At 62.7% G+C, this 27382-nt stretch overlaps 1 protein-coding gene and 1 non-coding gene across 2 annotated transcripts in view; both read left to right on the forward strand.

The window, feature by feature from the left end:
• Positions 1–27382, forward strand: part of LOC120375395 (zinc finger protein 883-like) — a gene marked incomplete at its 5' end in the record, with an annotated part of 158913 nt that overhangs the window by 126931 nt on the left and 4600 nt on the right. The window lies entirely within an intron of this gene.
• LOC120376416 lies at positions 8896–9080 on the forward strand. Its single transcript, XR_005587296.1, has one exon. It is a non-coding gene; the product is annotated as a U2 spliceosomal RNA (small nuclear RNA).

Below are 27382 nucleotides of genomic sequence, written 5' to 3' on the forward strand. Positions count from 1 at the left end.
ACAAAATACCCAGCCAGGCTGCTCCCTGCCATGCCAAACACCCTCTGAAGATCACCAGCATGGGGGGCAGCTGCTGATGCTCTGTGGCCAACATCTCAAGATGGTAGGAAAGCAGGGCCAGCCCCATGGTGGGGCCTCTGACCGTTCCCACTCTCTGTGCTCACTTTGGCAGTGGGGCAGGAGATTTTACCCCAAGAAGCTTTTCCCCAGCTGGCGAGAAGCAGAGAAACACCCAGGCCCCAAAGACGATATGTAGCAAGTACCCTCCAGCACAGGGACAGGCGCACACGCTAGCCCGGGAAGCCGCCCACTTTCTTTGGCAAGTCAGGAATGGCAAAGGCGAGACTGGAAGCACCTGGGGCTCATGCCCCAGCCTTTGTGACGCCCACCCCCCAACTCCTTCCCGGGGCTCTAGCTGAAGCCAGAGCATTGGCCTGAGCGGCCAAGAAGAGGTTCCAGCCCTGAAGGGAGCAGGACGTTCAGCACAACAGTGAAACTGCAGAAACGCAACCACCAAGGGACTCAAACCCTCAATCTTCTAATCCACACTCAGACGCCTTATCCATTAGGCCACGTGGTAACATGAGAAAAACCCCTCCAAGCTCTTCTTTGGAAAAGGCGACATTGTGTTTCTCAGGTCATCTGCTGAGGGGGGCCGAGACTCTCTGGGCACAAGAAGTGGAGTTCCCAGTGAGATGTGAGACTTAATTCTCTGGAGCTGGGTGCAGGGCTTTGGCAGGGAGGCTCAGGCCTGGGGGATTGGGGTGCAGCGGACGGACCGGCTGTCTAGGTGTGGAGATTTAGTCGCACTGAGGGAGGAGGACAAGGAGGAATCCTGCTGACAGGCAGTGGCTGTGCAGAACAAGAGGAGGGGTTGCTGGGACTTTTTTTTTTTTTGCCTCTCGTTTGCCTGCCTGCTCGCTCTTGTGGTGAATGGTGAAAACATTCTTAACAAGCCCAGGTAGCTCAGTTGGTACAGCATCAGGCTCTTAATCTGAGGGTCCAGCGTTCAAGCCCCTGTCTAGGCGCTCAGCTTTTAAGTTGCCTTGTGTGCCAGGAGCCAAATGATTCCTGGCGCTCTCCACCAGCAACCTGCAGATTCCCAGAAGCCGTGGCCATTTCTTGGAAAGGTTCCTTTCCTCAGGAATCAGGAGAGAGGCCACATCCACAGGAGCAGGCCTAGAACACGCAGTCTCTGGCTGGCAGGAAGCGCTGTGGGGCCAGGTGCTGAAAAAGCCCAGAGGGGGAGCAGCAGAGATGGGGGGAAGGGAGAGAGAGAAGCAATGAGGACAGAGCACAAGTGTACAGGGGGTTCAGGTCCAGCTATTGTGGGGAACTTCCCTGGTTTATACAGGTCCCTGGTGGAATTGGCACGAGAAAGGATCTGAGTCCCCACCCCCTCACCCAGAGGCTGCCTGACCCCAAGGATGCTCTTTCTACTCTGGTGTGTGACCTGGGTTGGGGTTACCTCTGGTGTGAGTCCTCGTAACCCCAACAAGGCTGGGCCCAGGAATCCTGGGGGGTTTGATGAACCCCAATCTTGTCATGATCACTTGAACGGGGGCTACAATGTCCCCACTCTGGGGTACTCACTCCGCTCTGGGCACTTCCCTGACCCACTCCTCATTGCATTGCATGTGCTTCAAGCAAATACCATTTATTACCCAGCAATTAAGATAAGCTTCAGTTCATCTGCAAATCTGACACCATCAGCTCAGGATTAAACAAAGACTGTCCCTGGCTAGCCAACTGCAGAACCAGTTTCTCCTCCCTTGGTGTTCACACCTCAGCTGCTAGAACAGGGCCTCATCCTCCCTGATTGAACTAACCTCGTTATCTCCAGCCTGCTTCTTGCTTGCTTATATATACCTGCCCCTGGAAATTTCCACTACATGCATCCGATGAAGTGGGGATTCACCCATGAAAGCTCATGCTCCAAAACGTCTGTTGGTCTGTAAGGTGCCATAAGACTCTTTGCTGCTCCAGCAATTAATGTAAAACACAAGGAAAGATGGGAAAGGAAAACACGTCACCCTGTTCTGTGGCGCAGGGAGATCACAACCAGCGGCTCTGGAGGGTCAGGGCAGGTCACAGTCTCTCCCTCACATGTCCCAGGCCTCCTCCCCAGGCCCTGGCTGTGCTGCAGGGACACCACGGGCTGGACACGTGCTCTGGCAGTGGCCACGTGCTCTAGGTGACAGGCCCCTTGTTCCCAGTGTCAGCCCCCATGTAGGGGATATGATCCCCCCACCCCCAAAAGTCTGGCCTGCAAGATCTCTTGACGGGTGGCATCTCCTTGCGCTGGGCCTTCTGCCCAGGGTCCCCCTCGCTGTCCCACACTGCTCACTGCACCCACCTCCAGCCCCAGTGCTGCTGCGGCTCTGCCTCCAGCTCCCTGGGCTGCTCCTCTGGCTCCGCTTGCTGCAGCTCTTCTCCCCGCACAGATCTGCTCCCTGGGCAGCTTCTACAGCTCGTGCTGCTGCGGCTCGGCTCCCAGCACAGATCTGCTCTGGGTCTCCCTGGCTGGTGCAGCTCTGCTCCCCGGCTCTTCTCGGGCTCCTGCTCTCTCCTTAGCTCCGCCCCACTCTGACCCAGGCAGTTCCAGCTCCCATGGAGGATGGGACCCCCTGGCCTGGTGACTCCCTCATTACACTGCCTGGCCTGTCAGTGCGGCTAACTTGGAGCTTTGGCCTCTCCCCATTGCCCAGGGGACTGTCAGTCTCAGGGGCCTGATTTCCCATTGGCCCTTCCCCCTTCTATTGGAACTGGGAACTAGCCAACCAACCTGCCTCCCCCACCCACACACTAAGTTTTAGTAAAGGGCCAAGAGCCCCTTACACAAGCCAGCCCCGTGAGAGTCACTGATGTGCAGAGAAGGCAGCATGAGCTGGTCCCATGGTGTAACGGGCAGCACTCAGGACTCTAAATCCTGCAATTTGAGTTTAAATCTCAGTGGGACCTTGTGTTGGCTTGTGGTAAAGCCCTGGAGCTCCCAGGGCTCAACTTCCCTGTCTCCAGCTGTGCAAGAGCAAATCTTTCCCCTCCTGCTGGGTGACTTGCCCACTAGGGCCAGGTCATGATGGCCACAATGGGTTGAGGCTCTAAAACTTGCTTCCCTGGTTGCTGATGCCTGTGGTTTGACCAGATGCTTGGGATTCTCACAGCTTCACCTGATGCCCACAAGTGGGGCCATTTTACTTGCAGCCACATGTTACCTCTTGAAGGAAGGAGGGCCAGGGCCAGGCTTCATAGTCAGGGCTAGGCAGGAGGGAGGCAGAGTCCCAGGCTGGAGCCCAGCACCTCTCCTCCTCTGGGCACCTGGAGCAGAGGCAGCTGGTGCTGACAGCTCCGAGGGAAGGCTTCAAAGCTACAGAGCAGCCAGAGGAGGGCAGGACCATGCCTATGCATGGCCAGCAGACGGCCACAAAGACACCCGGCCAGCCTGCTCCCTGGCATGGCAAACCCCCACTGAAGACGTGCTTAATCCACTTGCTGATCAGAAGGAAAACCTGTCAAAATCTGTGTGCGAGGAGAACACACTTGGCTTGGAAGGAGCGAGGAAAGAGAGCGAGTGAAAAAAATAACCTGCGAGTGAGAGAGAGAGAGAGCGAGCGAAAAGAACGTGAAAGGCAGAGAAAGAAATAAAGGGAGAGAAAAAAACATTAGAAAAAGAAGGAAAGAAAGCAAGAGCGTGAAAGGTAGAGGGGAAAAAAGAAAGCAAGAACATACAAGCTAGAGAAGGAAAGGAATGAAAAAGAACCAATGAGCCACAAGCGCTAGTTGAAGCTGGAATGGGAGAGTCAGAGAAAGGACAGACTGACCTGTTAAGCAAGGTTGCACCCCAGATTCTCCATGTTGGGGGAACAGGCCTCCCATTTCCATCCTGGCCCTGCTTGGGGGGACCATCCATAGGTGCCTACTGGCACCTCCATGCTCCGAGGAGGGGACAAGTCCCCCCATCCCCTCCCCTCGGGACACGGGCTCTCCCCAATCCCAACCCTCTTCCCGCACGCTCCTGGGAATGGGGGGAGGGTGGGGGGAAGGCGTGTGCTGAGCAGCACCGTGGGTGTCTCTCTCCGGGGCAAAGGAAGAGGATATTTTTATACCAGAAGGAAAGAGCAGGGGGCGGGGGCGTTTGTGGAGCCGGGGCGCACACCAGAGAGAAGAACTGAACACAGCCCAGTGTGAGCCCAGTGCCAGTTGGAGCCAAGACGCTCGTACCTGGAGGACCATCTCCAGAACCTACCTTGATGGTGCTGTCCATCGCCGCTCCCACACGGAGCTTCCCGCCTAGACCTCCCTGGACGAGGTGAGGTGGTGCATTGGCAAAGGGGGTGGTTTGAGCAGGTGTGTGTGTGTGTGTGTGTGTGTGTGTGTGTGTGTGTGTGTGTGTGTGTGTGTGTATCTAATTTTGGGACGTGAAGTCACAAACTGCTGGGGCTGGTTTCCTATTGGTGTAACCGATTTTTGCAAAGCTTCCCCCCCCCCCCATCTTCTTTTGGCACTAGGGCTTTCTGCGCTGCCGTTGACAAGGCAGAATCAAGGCCCCTGTTGTGCCGGGGGCTGCACAGACACAGAGACAGTCCCTGCCCCAGCTGAGATCAGGGCCCCGTTGGGCCAGGCGCTGCCCAGACACAGCGAGAGACAGGCCCTGCCCCAGAGAGTTTACAGGCTCCACACCCAAAAAGTGGGAGGAGAAACAGAGGCCCAGTGTCACACAGCAGCACTGAGAGTAGAACCCAGGAGTCCTGGCTCCTCCTGCTCTAACCATTAGGCCCCACTCTGCTCCCAGAGTTGGGGACAGAACCCAGGAGCCCTGGCTCCCCAAAAGGGCAGGAGTGGGGTCTAGTGGTTAGAGGAAAGGAAGATGGGTGTCAGGACTCCTAGGGTCCAATCCCAGCACTGGGGTTAGAGGGGAGTCTCGTATCTTAGCACAGGTGGGGCTGGGAGCCAGGACTCCTGGGTTCTTCCCGTCCCCCCAGAACCGTCTTGCACAGCAGGAGGGGGCTGGGCAGGAAGTGGTGATGGGGTGAAAACTACCAAGAAATGCAAATCCTGGAAGGAGCCTGTGCCAGGAACCGGGTGGTGCAGAAACCATGGCCCCATCCCCACCTCTAACCCCTCCTTGGCTGGCACTGGATCATGCCCCCTGTGCCCCCCCAATCCACCCCCTGTGAGCCCTGGGGGGCAGGGAATAGCCATGGTGCTGGGCCCCCCATCCAATTGAAGTATTCAGTGTCGCAGTGACCCAAGGTGTGTGCACAGAATGGGGATGGGGTGTGTGTGTGTGTGTGGGGGGGGGGTGGTAAATGGATGGATTGATTTCTGCATGTGTTTGTGTGGTTTTCTGTAAGGGGTGTGTGTGTGTGTGTGTGTGTCTGATTACAGCTGTGGGTGTTGTGTTTGTGGCTGGATTTGTGCATGTGTTTGCATCTGTTAGGAGTTGTGTTGATGTTGACTGGATTTGTGTGGGTGTTTGTGTATATTAGCAAGTGTGTGTGTGTGTATGTTTGCAAGTGTGTGTGTGTGTGTGTGTGTGTGTGTGCGTGCGCGCGTGCTCTGCTGCCCTCTTTTGGCACAACAACCGTTTCTCTGTATGTCACAGCTCCCATACCGTCGACCCTGGTGGTGATTTCCGCAGCTTACAAGGGCTGGCTGGCCTGACCCTTCTCCCCTCTGCGGAGTGTGGTGGGGCTGCAGCTCACCCCGTGTGGGGCAGAAGGGCCCAGACGTGGGGCACTGGGCTCTGATGCACCTGGAGAGCAGCTCAGGTGAGGTGGGGCAGGGCATGTGGTGTCCGTTCTGTGTTGCCTGGTGCTGGGCCATTGCACAATCCCCAGCCACGCCGCACAGCGCATCCCGAGAGGGGGCAGGGGGCCAAGCAGATGATCCAGCACGAGAGGGGTGAGGATGTGTGATTGGGGGGAGGAAAAGCCTTGGGCTGCACTGGGGGAGTGCAGAGCAGGGGTGACACCCCAGAAACCTGCAGCAAAGGCATGGACAGGTGGGGTGGGTGGATAGAAGAGGCAGCGAGACTAAAAACTAAACGGGGAGTGTGGGGTCTGGTGGTCAGAACGGGGGAGGGGGGTTGGTGGTCAGAATTCCTGGGTTCTATCTCCAGCCCTGGGAGGGGAGTGGGGTCCAGTGATTAGAGTGTGTGTCGGGGGGGGGGGGGAAGCCAGGACTCCTGGGTTCTCTCCCTGGCTCTGACTCTCTCTTGTACAATCCCTCGGCAGTTACCCAACTAGCCAGAGTCCTGTGCTGCCCCTTTGTTACCCAACCGGGGCAGGGTGGGGGATGGCCTGGGAGACCCGCTAAGAAAGGCGCTTCTGGTGGGTTTGTGTGTGGGTCACGCTGCCCCCTGCTGGATAGACCCCTCTAGGTCAGAACCAGTCTCAGCCCGGGTCAGACCCTGGGAGCCCAGCCCCCTCTGTCGCCACGGCTATGTCTATTGGTCTCCTGGAAAGGTCCATTCTCATTGGTAGCTGTCCAGTGGCAGTGAGTTCCACAGGCCTCGGCACAGGCTGTGTGGGGCAGGAGGTCCTTGTGTTGGGAGCAGTGGGAGTGAACTGTGTGCAGTTGTGTCTCTGAGCACAATTGTGGATATTCTGGTGTGTGTGTGTCTGTGTGTGATTGTGAGTGTGGCTGGGGGTGTGATTGTTTCTCTCTTTGTGGGTTGGGCTAGCATGCCCCTCTGGGTGTGTTGTGTGTGAGTGTTCTTGGGATTGTGAGTCCCTTTGTGTGTCAATGTGCGTGTGTGTGTGTGTGTGTGTGTGTGTGTGTGTGTGTGTGTGTGTGTGACTTGCTGCAGGATACAAAATCCTGCAAAGCCACCACACACACACACAGCAGGGCCCAGCCCCACCAGCAGGGGGCAGCAGGGACACACACGTCTCTCCTGGGCCAGCTTGGACAATTTCCCATCACGACCCGGCACAGTGCTGGTGCCCCCACACGGGGGTGGGCAGTGACCGGGCGGGGGGGGCAGATGTGCTGGATTCAGAAGGAAGCACTTTGGGAAAATCAGTCACGGCCCTTAGCAGAGCTGGGACACCGACCCAGTGACCCCTGCACCACCCTGGGAGGGGAGTGGGGTCTAGTGATCAGAGCAGGAGGGGGCTGGGCACCAGGACCCCTGGGTTCTATCCCTGGCTCTGGGAGTGGAGGGGGTCTAGAGCAGGGGGACTGGGAGCCAGGACTCCTGGGTTCCATAGGGGAGACTGTTTTTTCCTGGGCTCCCCTCCCTAGAGATCCCAGCCCAGCCCCCTAGTGGAGAGTGAGTGGGAGCAGGGGAAGTTGCTCCCCCACATGATTCAACCCCCCCATTCCCCATGGGCTGTGACATCATGGACCCCTCCCTCCCCAATGCAGACAGTAGAAGCCCCACCCACTAGAGAAGTGGGGGGGGTCAAGTTGCACTCACAACACGCCCACTCATGATTGCAAATAAACCCCACTGAGCCCCCTGCTAGGACAGGATCTCCTGCTCCTACTGCTTTCCTTATCACCATGAGCTGCTCCCGGCCAGGCACCACACCCCATTCACACGCCTTTGGTCACTACGTAGCTCAGTGGCAATCACTGCCCCGAAGTGACTCCGGTGCAGGCACCCACAGCACGAGCTCCCCACACCGGATTCTGTCCACACGCAGAGAATTCTCTCCGCCGGGCTCCTTCGGTTCCTCTCGCTGCTCCCCGTCCTGCCGCCAGACACTGCTCATCTGCATAGCCCCGCCCATGGACACGTGACACCTTCTGTCGTTTTGATCTCAACAAGCGAATGAGTTGCCTGCGTTGAGTGAGCACGTCACAGCCCCAGCGCACGTCACAGCCGCCGGGCGGGGCTTGTCTGTGAGCCCCGCGCTGGGGGCGGGGCTTCAGGGAGAGACCCAGCCCCATAGACAGCCTGGGGCAGGGAGCTATTGGGGGAAGGGATGAGGGGATGGAGGGAGGGAGAGACCGAGCCCCATAGACCTGTAGGGGCAGGGAGCTATTGGGGTCAGGAGGGGGACGGGGGGGGGGCCGCGACCCGGCCTGGGATGCAGGGGAACTGGGGTGGGGTGGCGGGAGCGGGGGGAGAGAAGAGACATGTGGGGTGGGGGTGGGGTGTGTGAAATGTTGGTCCAGGGAATCTGAGTCACTCCCAGGACATGCTGTGCAGGGGGGAGCACAGGGGCAGGGAGAGCGACCCAGCCCCATAGACCCCTAGAGGCTGCGGGATATTGGGGGGCAGGCGAGGGGATGGCAGAGGAGACACCCATCTCCATAGACCCCCAGAGGCAGGAAATGCGGGGAGAAGGGGGGAGGGAGGGATCCAGCCCTATAGACCTGTAGCAAAGGTCTACGAGGTCTACACCGACGCTCTGATCGTTGGGGCCTTGGGCGCCTGGGACCCCCTTAATGAACATGTGCTGCGGACCTGTGGGGTCGGCCGTCGCTACGTGCGGCTCATGAGATGCCTGATGGTCTCGGACGCTATTCGGTGGTCCAGAGACATTTACACAGAGCACGTCACCGGCCACCGTCAATACCAAGAATGAGCCGGCGTGACTTCGTGCACCCGCAAGGGGGAAGAGACCTGTCAACTTCCCCTGTTGGACTTTATCCCCTGAACCAACCAAACTGAACTCTGCCCTGTGAGGGGCACCCTATCATCATTACCCAGTCCGCTCATTTATTCATGCCCACGACTACCCATAACCTGTTTGTATGAGTGATGTGCCCTCACTGCTTGCTGGCTGTACCTTGAACCCACCCACCGTATACCCCGCATTGGGGACATGACAGACTGTGTGTATGTATATGCCGTCCAATACCAAACCGCTGACATCCCCCCACAACCTGTATGTTACCCCCAATGACACAATAACTGACGCCTCAAACACTTTGTATCGTTTATTTTTAAATATTCTCTAATAAACTTTAAATCTGTTCTTATCAGTTTAATATCTGATAGGTCCTTTATTTGAGGACTGTATGTTAAATTGATTTTTAAAACAAGGGGATAGAATAGGAGCTTGCTCCGTCCACCCCATGCATTGACCTGGTATTGCAGTGTCTCCAGGACCAGTGCCTCTCCTTCTGGGGAGAACTGTCTGGTTAGAAAAGCAGAAAAAGTTTTGTTCTAAATATGCTGATTTAAGAAGATTTTTTTTGAAATAGTTGAAAAATCAGGTCTCTTTAGCACTTTGGTTTTTTCATGTTGTTAAAATTTCTTGGGAGTGTGTTTTCTAAGCTACAGATGTGAGTTTCTTTGTTTTGCTGGAAGATTGTTTTAAAAGCTGAGATTTTTCTGTTTGCTGTGAGTCTTTTCAACAACATGAGGGACAAATGCTTTCCAGACTGAGGGTCTGTTTGGGAGATGGTTGGTTGGGGGTGTGTGTGTGGGGGGGGACACACACAGATTGGTAATATTCGAGGTCTCATGTCTATCAATAACTGGATGAGTTACACAGACTTCTCCCCACCCAGCCTACGCTCCATGTATGGATGTTGCGCTGCAGCCTGTTAGGGCAAAAAGGGCAACTGGGAACATGTCAGAACAGGAAATCATTTCCCAGCACAATTCCCCCCAGGCTCTTTCCCTGCACACGGATATTCCAGCTTGCCCTGCATGGGACAGAAAAATTCAAATCTAAGGCTGGCAATTAATCGCAGTTAACTTACGCTATTAACTTTTAAAAAATCATGATTAATCTGTTTTAATCACACCGTTAAACAATAGAATACCAATTGAAATTTATTTTTGTTTTTCTACATTTTCAATATATTGATTTCAATTACAACACAGAATACGAAGTGTACAGTGCTCACTATAGTTTTATTACAAATATTTACACTGTAAAATATAAAGTGCTGTAGTGCAATCTCTTTATCATTAAAGTGCAACTTGCATATGTAGATTTTTTTTGTTGCATAAGTCACTCAAAAAGAAAACAATGTAAAACTTTAGAGTCCAGTCAGTCCTACTTCTTGTTCAGCCAATCGCTAAGACAAACAGGTTTGTTTACATTTACTGGAGATAATGCTGCCCGTGTCTTATATACGTCACCTAAAAGTGAGAACAGGCTCTCTCATGGCACTTTTGCAGCCAGCGTTGCAAGGTATTAACGTGCCAGAGATGCTAACATCCATATGCCTTCATACTTCAACCACCATTCCAGAGGACATGCTTCCATGCTGATAACGCTCGTTAAAAAAATAATGCATTAATTTGTGACTGAAGACCTTGATGAAGAACTGTATGTCTCCTGCTCCATGGTTTTATCCACATTCTGCCGTATATTTTGTTTTATAGCAGTGGTGGGTGATGACCCAGCACATGTTCACTTTAAGAACACTTTCACTGCAAATTTGACAAAACGCAAAGAAGGTATAACGTGAGATTTCTAGAGACAGCTACAGCGCTCGAGCCAAGGTGTAAGAATCTGAAGAGCCTTCCAAAATCCAAGAGGGACGAGGTGTGAAACATGTTGTCAGAAGTCCTCAAAGAGCAACACTCTGATGCAGACACTGCAGAACCTGAACCACTAGACAGGACAATCAATCTTCGGTGGGTGGCATCTGACTCAGATGAGGAATATGAAGGTACTTTGGCTCGTTATCGAGCAGTACCTGTCATCAGCATGGAAGCATGTCCCTGGCCTCTGATTGCTAGAAGCTGGGAGGGGAGAACAGGGGCTGGAGCTCTCCATGGCCGCCTGGTCTGGTCACTCCCTCTGAAGCCCATAGCCAGGGCCAGCCTTAGGGGTGGGTGCCACCAGGGAATTGCCCAGGGGTACCATGGTCAAGGGTGGTGCTGTACGGTGGCAGAGAGGTGTGTGCTGCTGGTGTAAAGTCAGAAACTGCTCCCGGCTGGCAGGGGAGTGCTGCTTGGGGTGGTGCCCAGATTTCTCCCTGCTCCCTCCCGGCATAGGAACATGCGTGGGAGGGAGGGGAAGAGAATGGGGAGAGAGCGGTGATGAGCGGATACTGCTCCCCCCAATGTTCCTCTGTGCCCCCCTAGGGGGCTGTGAGGGGGGAGCAAGGAGCGACATCAGGGCTCCCTGCCTCCAGGTCACCTTCCCCACCTGGGCTGCATAAGGGGAGGACAGAGAGCAGCAGCCCAGGTGCGGCAGGTGACCTGGAGGCAGGGCGCCCGGCGGTCGCTCCTTGCTCCCCCCTCTCAGCCCCCTAGCACGGTGCGGGGGAGCAGTGGTCAGGGGCGGCGGGGGGGGCGCGCCGCAATGCCAGCTACTCCATGCAGCCTGGTCAGTTTCCCCAAGTGGGCACAGGAGGGGGTGCAGGGGTTAGGGGAAAAGGGGGCACAGTGCAGGGATTACGGGTGCGGGAGGAGGCAGGGTTTAGGGGAACGGGAGGGGGCACAGGGTTAGGGGTGCAGAGCTTGGGGGCACCAGAGGAGATTCAGGGTTGGGTGCCAGAGGGGGGGGAGCAGGGATTAGGGGGACAGTAGCACAGACCACACCTACTCCTCCTGCTTTCTCCTGACACCAGCACCACCCTTCCCAGCACCGCCTCATGGCAGCATCTGCTTCCGGACTTGCACCAGAAATGGGAAGTCTGGGCCCTGCCTGGCAGCGGCTGTCAGGAAATGGAAGCAGGAGACACGACCACTCCCATGGTGCCGTAGGGTTTTCAGGTGGGGTGCCCCCCCCCCGGGGTTGGGCTCCAGGGGAGGTTTGGCATCTTAAGGGACTGGGGGGGGGGGTTGCTTGGAGGAGGTTTGAGGACCAACAGCGAAGGGGAAGTTGGACACTGGCCAGAATACCAGGGAGACAAGGCAGGTGAGGTGATACCTGTTACTGGACCAGCTGTGGAGCTACACAGGGTCTTCTTCATGCAGGGGAAAGGTGCTCAGAGCATCACAGTTCAATAGAAGGTGGAACGCTCTGCCCCGAACACCAGACATTCCCCTACTTCCTGGAACGGGGGGGGGGGGGCTGTCCCCATTGTCCTGTAAACAGCCCCACCATGTAACCCAGAGGTGGCTGCATCTTAGCACCAAGACACCAGTGGTCACTGCCCCACGAGGTGAGGTACACACAGGCTACTACTCAAACTGGGCACCTGGGGTCACTGCAGCAATGGTTGGGGGGGATACATGCAGGGCACTGCTGCACATGGCCACCAGGAGGCACTGCTGCAATGGTGGTGGTGTGTGGGGGGGATGATAAACAGGCCACTGCCTGAAGTGGCCACTACCACAATGGTGTGGGGAGAGGGGGAGGGAGATACCAATAGGGCACTGCCACACCAGGACACCACAGGGAGGTCACTGCTCCAATTAGTAGAGATACACATCGGGTAGTGCCCCAACTGGGGGCCCTACCCCAGAGAGAGAGGGGGCTGGGGAGAGAAGAGGAAATCAAAGGCCACTGCCTCACTTAGCCACCAGGGGTCACTACCTAAATAGGGGGGGACAAACACACAGGGCACTGCCCCACCTGACCAGCAGGGGTCACTGCCCCAATTGGGGGATATACAGAGGGTATTGCCCCACAGAGATGCCAGGGATCAGTGCCTGCCATACCTGGCACAGGGGTAGAGGGGATAGGGTGACCAGATATCCCGATTTAATAGGGACAGTCCCGATATTCGGGGCTTTTTCTTATGTAGGTGCCTATTACCCTCCACCCCATCCCGATTCTTCACACTTTCTATCTGGTCACCCTGGGGGGCAGGGGCAGGGAGGGAGGGGGCTACACACAGGGCACTGCCATACTTGGCCACCAGTGCACATCCCTAGTGGGGGAGTGACACACACCAGGAGCAGGGCTCACTGCCACAGAGGGGTTGGAAGATACTGAGGGCACTGCCTGACACGGCGACCCAGGCACCCTGCCACCTTGGGGGAGGTGAAAAACACACCTCAGGCACTGATTCCTCTGGCTACCAGTGCTCACTGGCCCAATGCAGGGGTTGGGGGGAGTAAATAAACACAGGGGACTGCCCCACCTGGGCAACACGAGTCACCGAGATGAGAGTGGGCTACGCAGAGGGCACTGCCCCAATGGCTCATATACATACAGGGCCCTGCCTCACCCACCCACCAGCGCTCACAGGCGCAATGGCAGTGGTGGGGTCACATAGGTAACTGCCCTCAGTGGCCAGCAGGGGTCGCTGCAGCAATGCTAGGGGGGATACATGCCAGGCATTGCTGCCCCTCGCCACCAGGAGTCACTGCTCCTACAAGAAGGCACCTACAGGACACGCCCGTGCCTGGCCAGCAGGGGTCACTATCACTGGAGAGGGGCTATGGGGAAGCAGAGAAAGAGCAACTAACTGCAGTGGGGAAAATCGTCATCTACCGGGGAGAAAGAACGGACTCCGCTAGGACATCGCACCAACTCCGGCCAGGCTGGATACCAGCAATTCGGGGCTGGAGCAGCTCCAGCTAGAGGCTGGGTGGAGGCAGGTGACCTCGGTCTCTGTGCTGAGCAGGCTGCTTTGGCAGCGAGGAGGGACAGGGAACCCCCCGGCCAGGGTCTTGCTGCCCAAGGAGGGGGAGATCTGTGGCAGTTTTGGAGTAGCTGGTTCAGCAGCCATGAACCGCATGCTTGTCCCTGCCTGAGCTCTCCAGGAGCACATAACACACAGGTGTGCGCTGGATGTAGGCACCAGTGTAACGACAGGGCCAGACTCTGCTGAGTGCTGCCTGCGAGAGACAGGGGCAGAGTCAGACGGGCAGATGGGGGCAGGAGATGACAGGGCCAGCGGCCATGAGCTGAACCCATCACAAGTCCAGCCTGTGACGTCACCATCCGTCCCTGCAGCTCTCCATCTGTCCCGCTGTCTGTCCAACCCTCAACCCCCCATCCGTCCCCAATGTATGCCACACACCCCCCTTCAACCATCTGCCTCACACACTCATCTATTTCCTCATGCATCCTGCTGTCCCTCTGATTGGCCCTGCAGTGCCCAGCACAAGGAGGCATAGTGGACCCTGAGCGAGGCTTTTGGGTGATGCAGTAATGGAGCTAGCGGGTGATAAGAGGGGTTCTGGGCATCTCTAATCCTGTGCCCAAAGCCATGACTGCGAGCCCACCCCTCTCAGTCTCAGACCCCACAGCCCCAAAGACATGACTGGCCACTCACGCTGTGACCCAGTTACAGCAATGAGGTCTCCCTGAAGATAGGGGGTGGGAGGAGCAACCCCCTTATCCTGGCAGGCAGGACACATCCTTCCCAGTATGGCAGAGACCTTGCCCGTGGGCAGATAGACCCAGCTGAGCCCACAGGAGACTGGGGGAGGGGGAGCAGAGGAAGAGGATGCAGGCAACTGAACATGACAGGTGTCCATGAAAGGAGAGAGAGAGTTTGAGTGTAAGTTGGCCAACATAGAGAGAGAGATACCTCCTGGCCAGAGAGATGATCAGCCCCCACAAATGGCAACATCATCTCCCTTGAAGCCACAGCTAGTCCGGAAACCCACACCCAGGTAATGGGACATCCCTGCCTGGAGCCAGGGGGGCTGTGACCAGAGCCCTTCCCAAACCAGACACTTCTCTCACCGACAGAGACAGCTACTCTCATCCCAGCTGGGCAGGTCTTGCCTGGCATCAACAGGATTCACCCTGTCACTGTTCTCGCTCACTTTCCATCTCACCTCGGGGCTGGACTCCGTCCCCGCGACTTCTTTTCCCTTGGTAGGAAACACAACACAAGAGGAAAAGAAAAAGCAATGGTGGCGAGGCTCCTCTTCTCGCTACTCCCACACCCCAGGGCTCCGGCTTCAACCCTCCTCCCATTCTGCCATCACAGCTACAATCAGAAATCTGAGCCCGGGGCTCACACCTGGTTGTCCCCCCAATCCTTGGCGCTGTCCAGCACGTCTCCCTCCACAGAAGTCACCTGGCCTCGTCCTAGACTCCATCTTCATATTGCTCTTCTCCTTCCCAGAGCTCCTGCTCTGCCCCTCAGGCCTGTCTGTGCTCAGCTCTGCAGGCAGAGGGGAAGGGGCATGATGGGAACACACACGCCCCATTCCAGACACCATGCAGCATCCACAGGGCTACCAAACCACGTCACCTGTGGCCAAAACCACCCCCCACCCCGAGGGAGCAAAAGGCCTTTGTGAGCCCAGCACACCCAAGCCAGGAAAAGATTAACACCCACCCCCAGCCCAGCCAGAGTGGGAGCTTCCCCCACTTCCCAGCCACAGGCCCACGGGGCTCCGGGATGGGGAGTTTGGGGGGCTGTGGGGGCCCCTGAAGGACTAGCTCAGCGTGTGATGAGGGACTGGGGTGTACGTGGGGCCGGACTGTGGGTTGGGGTGTCCAGGGGGACCCCAGGGCAGGGACGAGGGGGATTAGGGACAGAGGAGGGTGGGGTTACCGAGGTGCATTATGGGAATGTGGGATTTAGAGAGCCCAGAGTGGATGGGTGGGGGCGGGTGGGAGGACCCCACAGTGGCTGAAAAGGGGAACCCGGCAGGTTGGGGGGCAGCAGAGATGGGAGATGAGGAACCCCCCACCCTGGGGCAGTGGGGGGATGGGAGAGTGGGGCCCAGCCGTGGGGAAATGGGCTGCAGGGAATTAGGGGCGGGGCGCTGGGGGAGAGGAGGAGGAGGAGGTTGGGGGCAGGGTGGCGGGGCGAAGGAAAGGCCGGGCAGAGCGGACAGGGTGGGGAGGGGACGCTGGGGCGGGGCTGGTGGGAGGGTCACAGAGGGGGAGGGGATTCGATCCCAACGGCCGCAGCGCGCCGGGGGCGGCAGCGAGCCTCGGCGGGAGGAACCTCCCCACGCGCCAGTCTCTGTCCCGCTCTCTCCGCCAATCAGGAGCGGGAGGGGCGCGGCGAAGTGACGAGTTACGGCCCCTCCTCCAATAGAGGCCGCGCGTGTGAGAGAGCGAGAGAGAGAGAGAGAAAGAACTACGCTTCCCAGAGTGCACCGGGAGGGCGCGTTGTCTGAGCAACCGGCTCGTCTCTTCCGCTGTGAGACGAGCCAGGAACTACAACTCCCAGCCTGCCCCGGGGCGCCGCCAGGTGAGGGCGGGTCCCTGGGTGCACCTGACACCTCCCCCCCCCACGCAACGCAACTCCTCATCCCGCCCCGCCCCCAGGGAGCCCCGCCCCGCCCCCTCCGGCTCCTGACGCGAACTCGCGTGTCCCGGGTCTCGGCCCGGCCCGGCCCCCCGAGTACCCTCCCCCCGCCTCCTTCTCCCCTGGCCTCGTCTCTCCCCACTCGGGGCGGGGGGGGGGGAGGGTGTTGGATGGAGCCATATGAAAATAGGGGGAGCCAGGACTCCTGGGTTCTCCCCCAGCTCTGGGAGGGGAGGGGGCCTAGGGAGGTAGAGTGGGGGAGGGGCAGGGCAGGGAGCCAGGACTCCTGGGTTCTCCCCCAGCTCTGGGAGGGGAGGGGGCCTAGGGAGGTAGAGTGGGGGAGGGGCAGGGCAGGGAGCCAGGACTCCGGGGTTCTCCCCCCGCTCGGGGCGGGGAGGGGGCGTTGGGAGGTAGCGTGGGGGAGGGGCAGGCCAGGGAGCCAGGACTCCTGGGTTCTCCCCCAGCTCTGGGAGGAGGGGGCCTAGGGAGGTAGAGTGGGGAGGGCAGGGCAGGAGCCAGGACTCCTGGGTTCTCCCCAGCTCTGGGAGGAGGGCCTAGGGAGGTAGAGTGGGGAGGGGCAGGGCAGGAGCCAGGACTCCTGGGTTCTCCCCAGCTCTGGGAGGAGGGGGCCTAGGGAGGTAGAGTGGGGAGGGCAGGCCAGGAGCCAGGACTCCTGGGTTCTCCCCAGCTCTGGGAGGAGGGGGCTGGGGAGGTAGAGTGGGGAGGGCAGGCAGGGCAGGAGCCAGGACTCCTGGGTTCTCCCCAGCTCTGGGAGGAGGGGGCTGGGGGTAGAGTGGGGAGGGGCAGGCAGGGCTGGGAGCCAGGACTCCTGGGTTCTCCCCAGCTCTGGGAGGAGAGGGGGCTGGGGGTAGAGTGGGGAGGGGCAGGGCAGGAGCCAGGACTCCTGGGTTCTCCCAGCTCTGGGAGGAGTGGGGCTAGGGGTAGAGTGGGAGGGGCAGGCAGGGCTGGGAGCCAGAACTTCTGGGTTCTCCCCAGCTCTGGGAGGAGGGGGCCAGGGGGTAGAGTGGGGAGGGGCAGGGCAGGAGCCAGGACTCCTGGGTTCTCCCCAGCTCTGGGAGGAGTGGGGCTAGGGGGTAGAGTGGGGAGGGGCAGGCAGGGCTGGGAGCCAGGACTCCTGGGTTCTCCCCAGCTCTGGGAGGAGGGGGCTGGGGGTAGAGTGGGGAGGGGCAGGGCAGGAGCCAGGACTCCTGGGTTCTCCCCAGCTCTGGGAGGAGGGCCTAGGGAGGTAGAGTGGGGAGGGCAGGGCAGGGAGCCAGGACTCCTGGGTTCTCCCCCAGCTCTGGGAGGGGGGGGCCTAGGGAGGTAGAGTGGGGGAGGGGCAGGGCAGGAGCCAGGACTCCTGGGTTCTCCCCAGCTCTGGGAGGAGGGGGCTGGGGAGGTAGAGTGGGGAGGGGCAGGCAGGGCAGGAGCCAGGACTCCTGGGTTCTCCCCAGCTCTGGGAGGAGGGGGGCTGGGGTAGAGTGGGGAGGGCAGGCAGGGCTGGGAGCCAGGACTCCTGGGTTCTCCCCAGCTCTGGGAGGAGAGGGGGCTGGGGGTAGAGTGGGGAGGGGCAGGGCAGGAGCCAGGACTCCTGGGTTCTCCCCAGCTCTGGGAGGAGTGGGGCTAGGGGTAGAGTGGGGAGGGGCAGGCAGGGCTGGGAGCCAGGACTTCTGGGTTCTCCCCAGCTCTGGGAGGAGGAGGGGCCAGGGGTAGAGTGGGGAGGGCAGGGCAGGAGCCAGGACTCCTGGGTTCTCCCCAGCTCTGGGAGGAGTGGGGCTAGGGGTAGAGTGGGGAGGGGCAGGCAGGGCTGGGAGCCAGGACTCCTGGGTTCTTCCCCAGCTCTGGGAGGAGGGGGCTGGGGTAGAGTGGGGAGGGGCAGGGCAGGAGCCAGGACTCCTGGGTTCTCCCCAGCTCTGGGAGGAGGGGGCTGGGGAGGTAGAGTGGGGAGGGGCAGGGCTGGGAGCCAGGACTCCTGGGTTCTCCCCAGCTCTGGGAGGAGGGGGCTGGGGAGGTAGAGTGGGGAGGGGCAGGGCTGGGAGCCAGGACTCCTGGGTTCTCCCCAGCTCTGGGAGGAGGGGGCTGGGGAGGTAGAGTGGGGAGGGCAGGCAGGGCAGGGAGCCAGGACTCCTGGGTTCTCCCCAGCTCTGGGAGGAGGGGGCTAGGGGGTAGAGTGGGGAGGGCAGGGCAGGAGCCAGGACTCCTGGGTTCTCCCCAGCTCTGGGAGGAGTGGGGCTAGGGGGTAGAGTGGGGAGGGCAGGCAGGGCTGGGAGCCAGGACTCCTGGGTTCTCCCCAGCTCTGGGAGGAGTGGGGCTGGGGGTAGAGTGGGGAGGGGCAGGGCTGGGAGCCAGGACTCCTGGGTTCTCCCCAGCTCTGGGAGGAGGGGGCTGGGGAGGTAGAGTGGGGAGGGGCAGGCAGGGCTGGGAGCCAGGACTCCTGGGTTCTCCCCAGCGCTGGGAGGAGTGGGGCTAGGGGGTAGAGTGGGGAGGCAGGCAGGGCTGGGAGCCAGGACTCCTGGGTTCTCCCCAGCTCTGGGAGGAGGGCTGGGGAGGTAGAGTGGGGAGGGGCAGGGCAGGAGCCAGGACTCCTGGGTTCTCCCCAGCTCTGGGAGGAGGGGAGAGGGGCTGGGGAGGTAGAGTGGGGAGGGGCAGGCAGGGCAGGAGCCAGGACTCCTGGGTTCTCCCCAGCTCTGGGAGGAGGGGGCTGGGGGTAGAGTGGGGAGGGCAGGCAGGGCTGGGAGCCAGGACTCCTGGGTTCTCCCCAGCTCTGGGAGGAGGGGGCTGGGGAGGTAGAGTGGGGAGGGGCAGGCAGGGCTGGGAGCCAGGACTCCTGGGTTCTCCCCAGCGCTGGGAGGAGTGGGGCTAGGGGGTAGAGTGGGGAGGGGCAGGGAAGGAGCCAGGACTCCTGGGTTCTCCCCAGCTCTGGGAGGAGGGGGCTGGGGAGGTAGAGTGGGGAGGGCACGCAGGGCTGGGAGCCAGGACTCCTGGGTTCTCCCCAGCGCTGGGAGGAGTGGGGCTAGGGGTAGAGTGGGGAGGGGCAGGCAGGGCTGGGAGCCAGGACTCCTGGGTTCTCCCCAGCTCTGGGAGGAGGGGGCTGGGGAAGAGTGGGGAGGGGCAGGGCAGGAGCCAGGACTCCTGGGTTCTCCCCAGCTCTGGGAGGAGGGGGCTGGGGTAGAGTGGGGAGGGGCAGGCAGGGCTGGGAGCCAGGACTCCTGGGTTCTCCCCAGCTCTGGGAGAAGAGGGGGCTGGGGGTAGAGTGGGGAGGGGCAGGGCAGGAGCCAGGACTTCTGGGTTCTCCCCAGCTCTGGGAGGGGGCTGGGGAGGTAGAGTGGGGAGGGGCAGGGCTGGGAGCCAGGACTCCTGGGTTCTCCCCAGCTCTGGGAGGAGGGGGCTGGGGGCAGAGTGGGGAGGGGCAGGCAGGGCAGGAGCCAGGACTCCTGGGTTCTCCCCAGCTCTGGGAGGAGGGGCTGGGGAGGTAGAGTGGGGAGGGGCAGGCAGGGCAGGAGCCAGGACTCCTGGGTTCTCCCCAGCTCTGGGAGGAGGGGGCTGGGGGTAGAGTGGGGAAGGGCAGGGCAGGGAGCCAGGACTACTGGGTTCTCCCCAGCTCTGGGAGGAGTGGGGCTGGGGGTAGAGTGGGGGAGGGCAGCCAGGGCTGGGAGCCAGGACTCCTGGGTTCTCCCCAGCTCTGGTAGGAGTGGGGCTAGGGGTAGAGTGGGGAGGGGCAGGGCAGGGAGCCAGGACTTCTGGGTTCTCCCCAGCTCTGGGAGGAGGGGCTGGGGAGGTAGAGTGGGGAGGGCAGGCAGGGCTGGAAGCCAGGACTCCTGGGTTCTCCCCAGCGCTGGGAGGAGTGGGGCTGGGGGTAGAGTGGGGAGGGGCAGGGCAGGAGCCAGGACTCCTGGGTTCTCCCCAGCTCTGGGAGGAGGGGGCTGGGGGTAGAGTGGGGAGGGGCAGGCAGGGCTGGGAGCCAGGACTCCTGGGTTCTCCCCAGCTCTGGGAGGAGGGGCTGGGGAGGTAGAGTGGGGAGGGCAGCGCTGGGAGCCAGGACTCCTGGGTTCTCCCCAGCTCTGGGAGGAGGGGGCTGGGGAGGTAGAGTGGGGAGGGCAGGGCTGGGAGCCAGGACTCCTGGGTTCTCCCCAGCTCTGGGAGGAGGGCTGGGGAGGTAGAGTGGGGAGGGGCAGGCAGGGCAGGAGCCAGGACTCCTGGGTTCTCCCCAGCTCTGGGAGGAGGGGCTGGGGGTAGAGTGGGGAAGGGCAGGGCAGGGAGCCAGGACTACTGGGTTCTCCCCAGCTCTGGGAGGAGTGGGGCTGGGGGTAGAGTGGGGAGGGCAGGCAGGGCTGGGAGCCAGGACTCCTGGGTTCTCCCCAGCTCTGGGAGGAGGGGGCTGGGGTAGAGTGGGGAGGGGCAGGGCTGGGAGCCAGGACTCCTGGGTTCTCCCCCAGCTCTGGTAGGGGAGTGGGGCTAGGGGGGGGAGAGTGGGGGAGGGGCAGGGCAGGGAGCCAGGACTCCTGGGTTCTCCCCAGCTCTGGGAGGAGGGGGCTGGGGTAGAGTGGGGAGGGCAGGCAGGGCTGGGAGCCAGGACTTCTGGGTTCTCCCCAGCTCTGGGAGGAGGGGGCTGGGGAGGTAGAGTGGGGAGGAGCAGGCAGGGCTGGGAGCCAGGACTCCTGGGTTCTCCCCAGCGCTGGGAGGAGTGGGGCTAGGGGGTAGAGTGGGGAGGGGCAGGCAGGGCTGGGAGCCAGGACTCCTGGGTTCTCCCCAGCTCTGGGAGGAGGGCTGGGGGTAGAGTGGGGAGGGGCAGGGCAGGGAGCCAGGACTCCTGGGTTCTCCCCAGCTCTGAGAGGAGGGGGCTGGGGGTAGAGTGGGGAGGGGCAGGCAGGGCTGGGAGCCAGGACTCCTGGGTTCTCCCCAGCTCTGGGAGGAGAGGGGCTGGGGGTAGAGTGGGGAGGGCAGGGCAGGAGCCAGGACTCCTGGTTTCTCCCCAGCTCTGGGAGGAGTGGGGCTAGGGGGTAGAGTGGGGAGGGGCAGGCAGGGCTGGGAGCCAGGACTCCTGGGTTCTCCCCAGCTCTGGGAGGAGGGGGCTGGGGGGTAGAGTGGGGAGGGGCAGGGCTGGGAGCCAGGACTCCTGGGTTCTCCCCAGCGCTGGGAGGAGGAGGGGAGGGGGCTGGGGGTAGAGTGGGGAGGGCAGGGCAGGGAGCCAGGACTCCTGGGTTCTCCCCAGCTCTGGGAGGAGGGGGCTGGGGAGGTAGAGTGGGGAGGGCAGGCAGGGCTGGGAGCCAGGACTCCTGGGTTCTCCCCAGCGCTGGGAGGAGTGGGGCTAGGGGGTAGAGTGGGGAGGGGCAGGCAGGGCTGGGAGCCAGGACTCCTGGGTTCTCCCCAGCTCTGGGAGGAGTGGGGCTAGGGGTAGAGTGGGGAGGGGCAGGCAGGGCAGGAGCCAGGACTCCTGGGTTCTCCCCAGTTCTGGGAGGAGGGGTTTGGGGAGGTAGAGTGGGGAGGGCAGGCAGGGCTGGGAGCCAGGACTCCTGGGTTCTCCCCAGCTCTGGGAGGAGGGGGCTAGGGGTGTAGAGTGGGGAGGAGGGCAGGGCAGGAGCCAGGACTCCTGGGTTCTCCCCAGCTCTGGGAGGAGTGGGGCTAGGGGGTAGAGTGGGGAGGGGCAGGCAGGGCTGGGAGCCAGGACTCCTGGGTTCTCCCAGCTCTGGGAGGAGGGGCTGGGGAGGTAGAGTGGGGAGGGGCAGGGCTGGGAGCCAGGACTCCTGGGTTCTCCCCAGCTCTGGGGGAGGGCTGGGGAGGTAGAGTGGGGGAGGGGCAGGGCAGGGAGCCAGGACTTCTGGGTTCTCCCCCAGCTCTGGGAGGGGAGGGGGGCTGGGGAGGTAGAGTGGGGGAGGGGCAGGGCTGGGAGCCAGGACTCCTGGGTTCTCCCCCAGCGCTGGGAGGAGGGAGGGCTGGGAGGTAGAGTGGGGAGGGGCAGGGCTGGGAGCCAGGACTCCTGGGTTCTCCCCAGCGCTGGGAGGAGGGGGCTGGGGGTAGAGTGGGGAGGGGCAGGGCAGGAGCCAGGACTCCTGGGTTCTCCCAGCGCTGGGAGGAGGAGTGGGGCTAGGGGTAGAGTGGGGAGGGGCAGGCAGGGCTGGGAGCCAGGACTCCTGGGTTCTCCCCAGCTCTGGGAGGAGGGGGCTGGCGAGGTAGAGTGGGGAGGGGCAGGGCAGGAGCCAGGACTCCTGGGTTCTCCCCAGCCTGGGAGGAGAGGGGGCTGGGGGTAGAGTGGGGAGGGGCAGGGCAGGAGCCAGGACTCCTGGGTTCTCCCCAGCTCTGGGAGGAGTGGGGCTAGGGGGTAGAGTGGGGAGGGGCAGGCAGGGCTGGGAGCCAGGACTCTGGGTTCTCCCCAGCTCTGGGAGGAGGGGGCTGGGGAGGTAGAGTGGGGAGGGGCAGGGCTGGGAGTCAGGACTCCTGGGTTCTCCCCAGCTCTGGGGGAGGGCTGGGAGGTAGAGTGGGGAGGGGCAGGGCAGGAGCCAGGACTCCTGGGTTCTCCCCAGCTCTGGGAGGAGTGGGGCTGGGGAGGTAGAGTGGGGAGGGGCAGGCAGGGCTGGGAGCCAGGACTCCTGGGTTCTCCCCAGCTCTGGGAGGAGGGGGCTGGGGAGGTAGAGTGGGGAGGGCAGGGCTGGGAGCCAGGACTCCTGGGTTCTCCCCAGCTCTGGGAGGAGGGCTGGGGAGGTAGAGTGGGGAGGGGCAGGGCTGGGAGCCAGGAGTCCTGGGTTCTCCCAGCGCTGGGAGGAGGGGGCTGGGGGTAGAGTGGGGAGGGGCAGGGCAGGGAGCCAGGACTCCTGGGTTCTCCCCAGCTCTGGGAGAGGAGGGCTGGGGAGGTAGAGTGGGGAGGGGCAGGCAGGGCTGGGAGCCAGGACTCCTGGGTTCTCCCCAGCGCTGGGAGGAGTGGGGCTAGGGGTAGAGTGGGGAGGCAGGCAGGGCTGGGAGCCAGGACTCCTGGGTTCTCCCCAGCGCTGGGAGGAGTGGGGCTAGGGGTAGAGTGGGGAGGGGCAGGGCTGGGAGCCAGGACTCCTGGGTTCTCACCCAGCACTGGGAGGAGTGGGGCTGGGGGTAGAGTGGGGAGGGGCAGGGCAGGGAGCCAGGACTCCTGGGTTCTCCCCAGCTCTGGGAGGAGGGGGCTGGGGGTAGAGTGGGGAGGGGCAGGGCAGGAGCCAGGACTCCTGGGTTCTCCCCAGCTCTGGGAGGGAGGGGCTGGGGTAGAGTGGGGAGGGCAGGCAGGGCTGGGAGCCAGGACTCCTGGGTTCTCCTGAGCCTGGGAGGAGAGGGGGCTGGGGGTAGAGTGGGGAGGGGCAGGGCAGGAGCCAGGACTCCTGGGTTCTCCCAGCTCTGGGAGGAGTGGGGCCAGGGGGTAGAGTGGGGAGGGGCAGGGCAGGAGCCAGGACTCCTGGGTTCTCCCCAGCTCTGTGAGGAGGGGGCTGGTGAGGCAGAGTGGGGAGGGCAGGCAGGGCAGGAGCCAGGACTCCTGGGTTCTCCCCAGCTCTGGGAGGAGGAGGCTGGGGGTAGAGTGGGGAAGGGCAGGGCAGGAGCCAGGACTCCTGGGTTCTCCCCAGCTCTGGGAGGAGTGGGGCTGGGGGTAGAGTGGGGAGGGGCAGGCAGGGCTGGGAGCCAGGACTCCTGGGTTCTCCCCAGCTCTGGGAGGAGGGGGCTGGGGGTAGAGTGGGGAGGGGCAGGGCTGGGAGCCAGGACTCCTGGGTTCTCCCCAGCCTGGTAGGGGAGTGGGGCTAGGGGTAGAGTGGGGAGGGGCAGGGCAGGAGCCAGGACTCCTGGGTTCTCCCCAGCTCTGGGAGGAGGGGCTGGGGTAGAGTGGGGAGGGGCAGGCAGGGCTGGGAGCCAGAACTTGGGTTCTCCCAGCTCTGGGAGGAGGGGGCTGGGGAGGTAGAGTGGGGAGGGCAGGCAGGGCTGGGAGCCAGGACTCCTGGGTTCTCCCCAGCGCTGGGAGGAGTGGGGCTGGGGGTAGAGTGGGGAGGGGCAGGCAGGGCTGGGAGCCAGGACTCCTGGGTTCTCCCCAGCTCTGGGAGGAGGGCTGGGGGTAGAGTGGGGAGGGCAGGGCAGGAGCCAGGACTCCTGGGTTCTCCCAGCTCTGGGAGGAGGAGGGGGCTGGGGGGTAGAGTGGGGGAGGGGCAGGCAGGGCTGGGAGCCAGGACTCCTGGGTTCTCCCCAGCTCTGGGAGGACGGGGCTGGGGAGGTAGAGTGGGGAGGGGCAGGGCTGGGAGCCAGGACTCCTGGGTTCTCCCAGCTCTGGGAGTGGAGGGCTGGGGAGGTAGAGTCGGGGAGGGGCAGGGCTGGGAGCCAGGACTCCTGGGTTCTCCCCAGCTCTGGGAGAGGAGGGGGCTGGGGAGGTAGAGTGGGGAGGGGCAGGCAGGGCTGGGAGCCAGGACTCCTGGGTTCTCCCCAGCGCTGGGAGGAGGAGTGGGGCTGGGGTAGAGTGGGGAGGGGCAGGGCTGGGAGCCAGGACTCCTGGGTTCTCACCCAGCACTGGGAGGAGTGGGGCTGGGGGTAGAGTGGGGAGGGGCAGGGCAGGAGCCAGGACTCCTGGGTTCTCCCCAGCTCTGGGAGGAGGGCTGGGGGTAGAGTGGGGAGGGCAGGGCAGGAGCCAGGACTCCTGGGTTCTCCCCAGCTCTGGGAGGAGGGGGCTGGGGGTAGAGTGGGGAGGGGCAGGCAGGGCTGGGAGCCAGGACTCCTGGGTTCTCCCGAGCTCTGGGAGGAGAGGGGCTGGGGGTAGAGTGGGGAGGGGCAGGGCAGGGAGCCAGGACTCCTGGGTTCTCCCCAGCTCTGGGAGGAGTGGGGCTAGGGGTAGAGTGGGGAGGGGCAGGGCAGGAGCCAGGACTCCTGGGTTCTCCCCAGCCTGGGAGGAGTGGGGCTAGGGGGTAGAGTGGGGAGGGGCAGGCAGGGCTGGGAGCCAGGACTTCTGGGTTCTCCCCAGCTCTGGGAGGAGGGGGCTGGGGAGGCAGAGTGGGGAGGGGCAGCGCTGGGAGCCAGGACTCCTGGGTTCTCCCCAGCTCTGGGAGGAGGGGCTGGGGAGGTAGAGTGGGGAGGGCAGGGCTGGGAGCCAGGACTCCTGGGTTCTCCCAGCTCTGTGAGGGGAGGGGGCTGGTGAGGTAGAGTGGGGAGGGGCAGGCAGGGCAGGAGCCAGGACTCCTGGGTTCTCCCCAGCTCTGGGAGGAGGGGCTGGGGGTAGAGTGGGGGAAGGGCAGGGCAGGAGCCAGGACTCCTGGGTTCTCCCCAGCTCTGGGAGGAGTGGGGCTGGGGGTAGAGTGGGGAGGGCAGGCAGGGCTGGGAGCCAGGACTCCTGGGTTCTCCCCAGCCTGGGAGGAGGAGGGCTGGGGTAGAGTGGGGAGGGGCAGGGCTGGGAGCCAGGACTCCTGGGTTCTCCCAGCTCTGGTAGGGGAGTGGGGCTAGGGGTAGAGTGGGGAGGGGCAGGGCAGGAGCCAGGACTCCTGGGTTCTCCCAGCTCTGGGAGGAGGGGCTGGGGAGGTAGAGTGGGGAGGGGCAGGCAGGGCTGGGAGCCAGGACTCCTGGGTTCTCCCCAGCGCTGGGAGGAGTGGGGCTGGGGTAGAGTGGGGAGGGCAGGCAGGGCTGGGAGCCAGGACTCCTGGGTTCTCCCCAGCTCTGGGAGGAGGGGGCTGGGGTAGAGTGGGGAGGGGCAGGGCAGGAGCCAGGACTCCTGGGTTCTCCCCAGCTCTGGGAGGAGGAGGGGGCTGGGGTAGAGTGGGGAGGGGCAGGCAGGGCTGGGAGCCAGGACTCCTGGGTTCTCCCCAGCTCTGGGAGGACGGGGCTGGGGAGGTAGAGTGGGGAGGGGCAGGGCTGGGAGCCAGGACTCCTGGGTTCTCCCCAGCTCTGGGAGTGGAGGGCTGGGGAGGCAGAGTGGGGAGGGGCAGGGCTGGGAGCCAGGACTCCTGGGTTCTCCCCAGCGCTGGGAGGAGGGGGCTGGGGGTAGAGTGGGGAGGGGCAGGGCAGGAGCCAGGACTCCTGGGTTCTCCCCAGCTCTGGGAGGAGGGGGCTGGGAGGTAGAGTGGGGAGGGCAGGCAGGGCTGGGAGCCAGGACTCCTGGGTTCTCCCAGCGCTGGGAGGAGTGGGGCTAGGGGTAGAGTGGGGAGGGGCAGGCAGGGCTGGGAGCCAGGACTCCTGGGTTCTCACCCAGCTCTGGGAGGAGTGGGGCTGGGGGTAGAGTGGGGAGGGGCAGGGCAGGAGCCAGGACTCCTGGGTTCTCCCCAGCTCTGGGAGGAGGGGGCTGGGGGTAGAGTGGGGAGGGGCAGGCAGGGCAGGAGCCAGGACTCCTGGGTTCTCCCCAGCCTGGGAGGAGTGGGGCTAGGGGTAGAGAGTGGGGAGGGCAGGCAGGGCAGGAGCCAGGACTCCTGGGTTCTCCCCAGTTCTGGGAGGAGTGGGGCTGGGGGTAGAGTGGGGAGGGCAGGCAGGGCTGGGAGCCAGGACTCCTGGGTTCTCCCCAGCTCTGGGAGGAGTGGGGCTGGGGGCAGAGTGGGGAGGGCAGGGCAGGGAGCCAGGACTCCTGGGTTCTCCCAGCTCTGGGAGGAGGGGGCTGGGGGTAGAGTGGGGAGGGGCAGGGCAGGAGCCAGGACTCCTCGGTTCTCCCCCAGCTCTGGGAGGGGGCTGGGGAGGTAGAGTGGGGAGGGCAGGGCAGGGAGCCAGGACTCCTGGGTTCTCCCCAGCTCTGGGAGGGGAGGGCTGGGAGGTAGAGTGGGGAGGGGCAGGGCTGGGAGCCAGGACTCCTGGGTTCTCCCCAGCTCTGGGAGGAGGGGGGCTGGGGAGGTAGAGTGGGGAGGGGCAGGGCTGGAGCCAGGACTCCTGGGTTCTCCCCAGCGCTGGGAGGAGGGGGCTGGGGGTAGAGTGGGGAGGGCAGGGCAGGAGCCAGGACTCCTGGGTTCTCCCAGCTCTGGGAGAGGAGGGCTGGGAGGTAGAGTGGGGGAGGGGCAGGGCTGGGAGCCAGGACTCCTGGGTTCTCCCCCCGCGCTGGGAGGAGTGGGGCTAGGGGTAGAGTGGGGAGGGGCAGGCAGGGCTGGGAGCCAGGACTCCTGGGTTCTCACCCAGCACTGGGAGGAGTGGGGCTGGGCAGGTAGAGTGGGGAGGGGCAGGGCAGGGAGCCAGGACTCCTGGGTTCTCCCCAGCTCTGGGAGGGGAGCGGGGCTGGGAGTAGAGTGGGGAGGGCAGGGCAGGGAGCCAGGACTCCTGTGTTCTCCCCCAGCTCTGGGAGGAAGGGGCCTAGGAGGTAGAGTGGGGAGGGGCAGGGCAGGAGCCAGGACTCCTGGGTTCTCCCCAGCTCTGGGAGGAGAGGGGCTGGGGAGGTAGAGTGGGGAGG

This window comes from Mauremys reevesii, linkage group 12 (genome assembly GCF_016161935.1).
Source record: "Mauremys reevesii isolate NIE-2019 linkage group 12, ASM1616193v1, whole genome shotgun sequence".
Lineage (NCBI taxonomy): Eukaryota > Metazoa > Chordata > Testudines > Geoemydidae > Mauremys > Mauremys reevesii.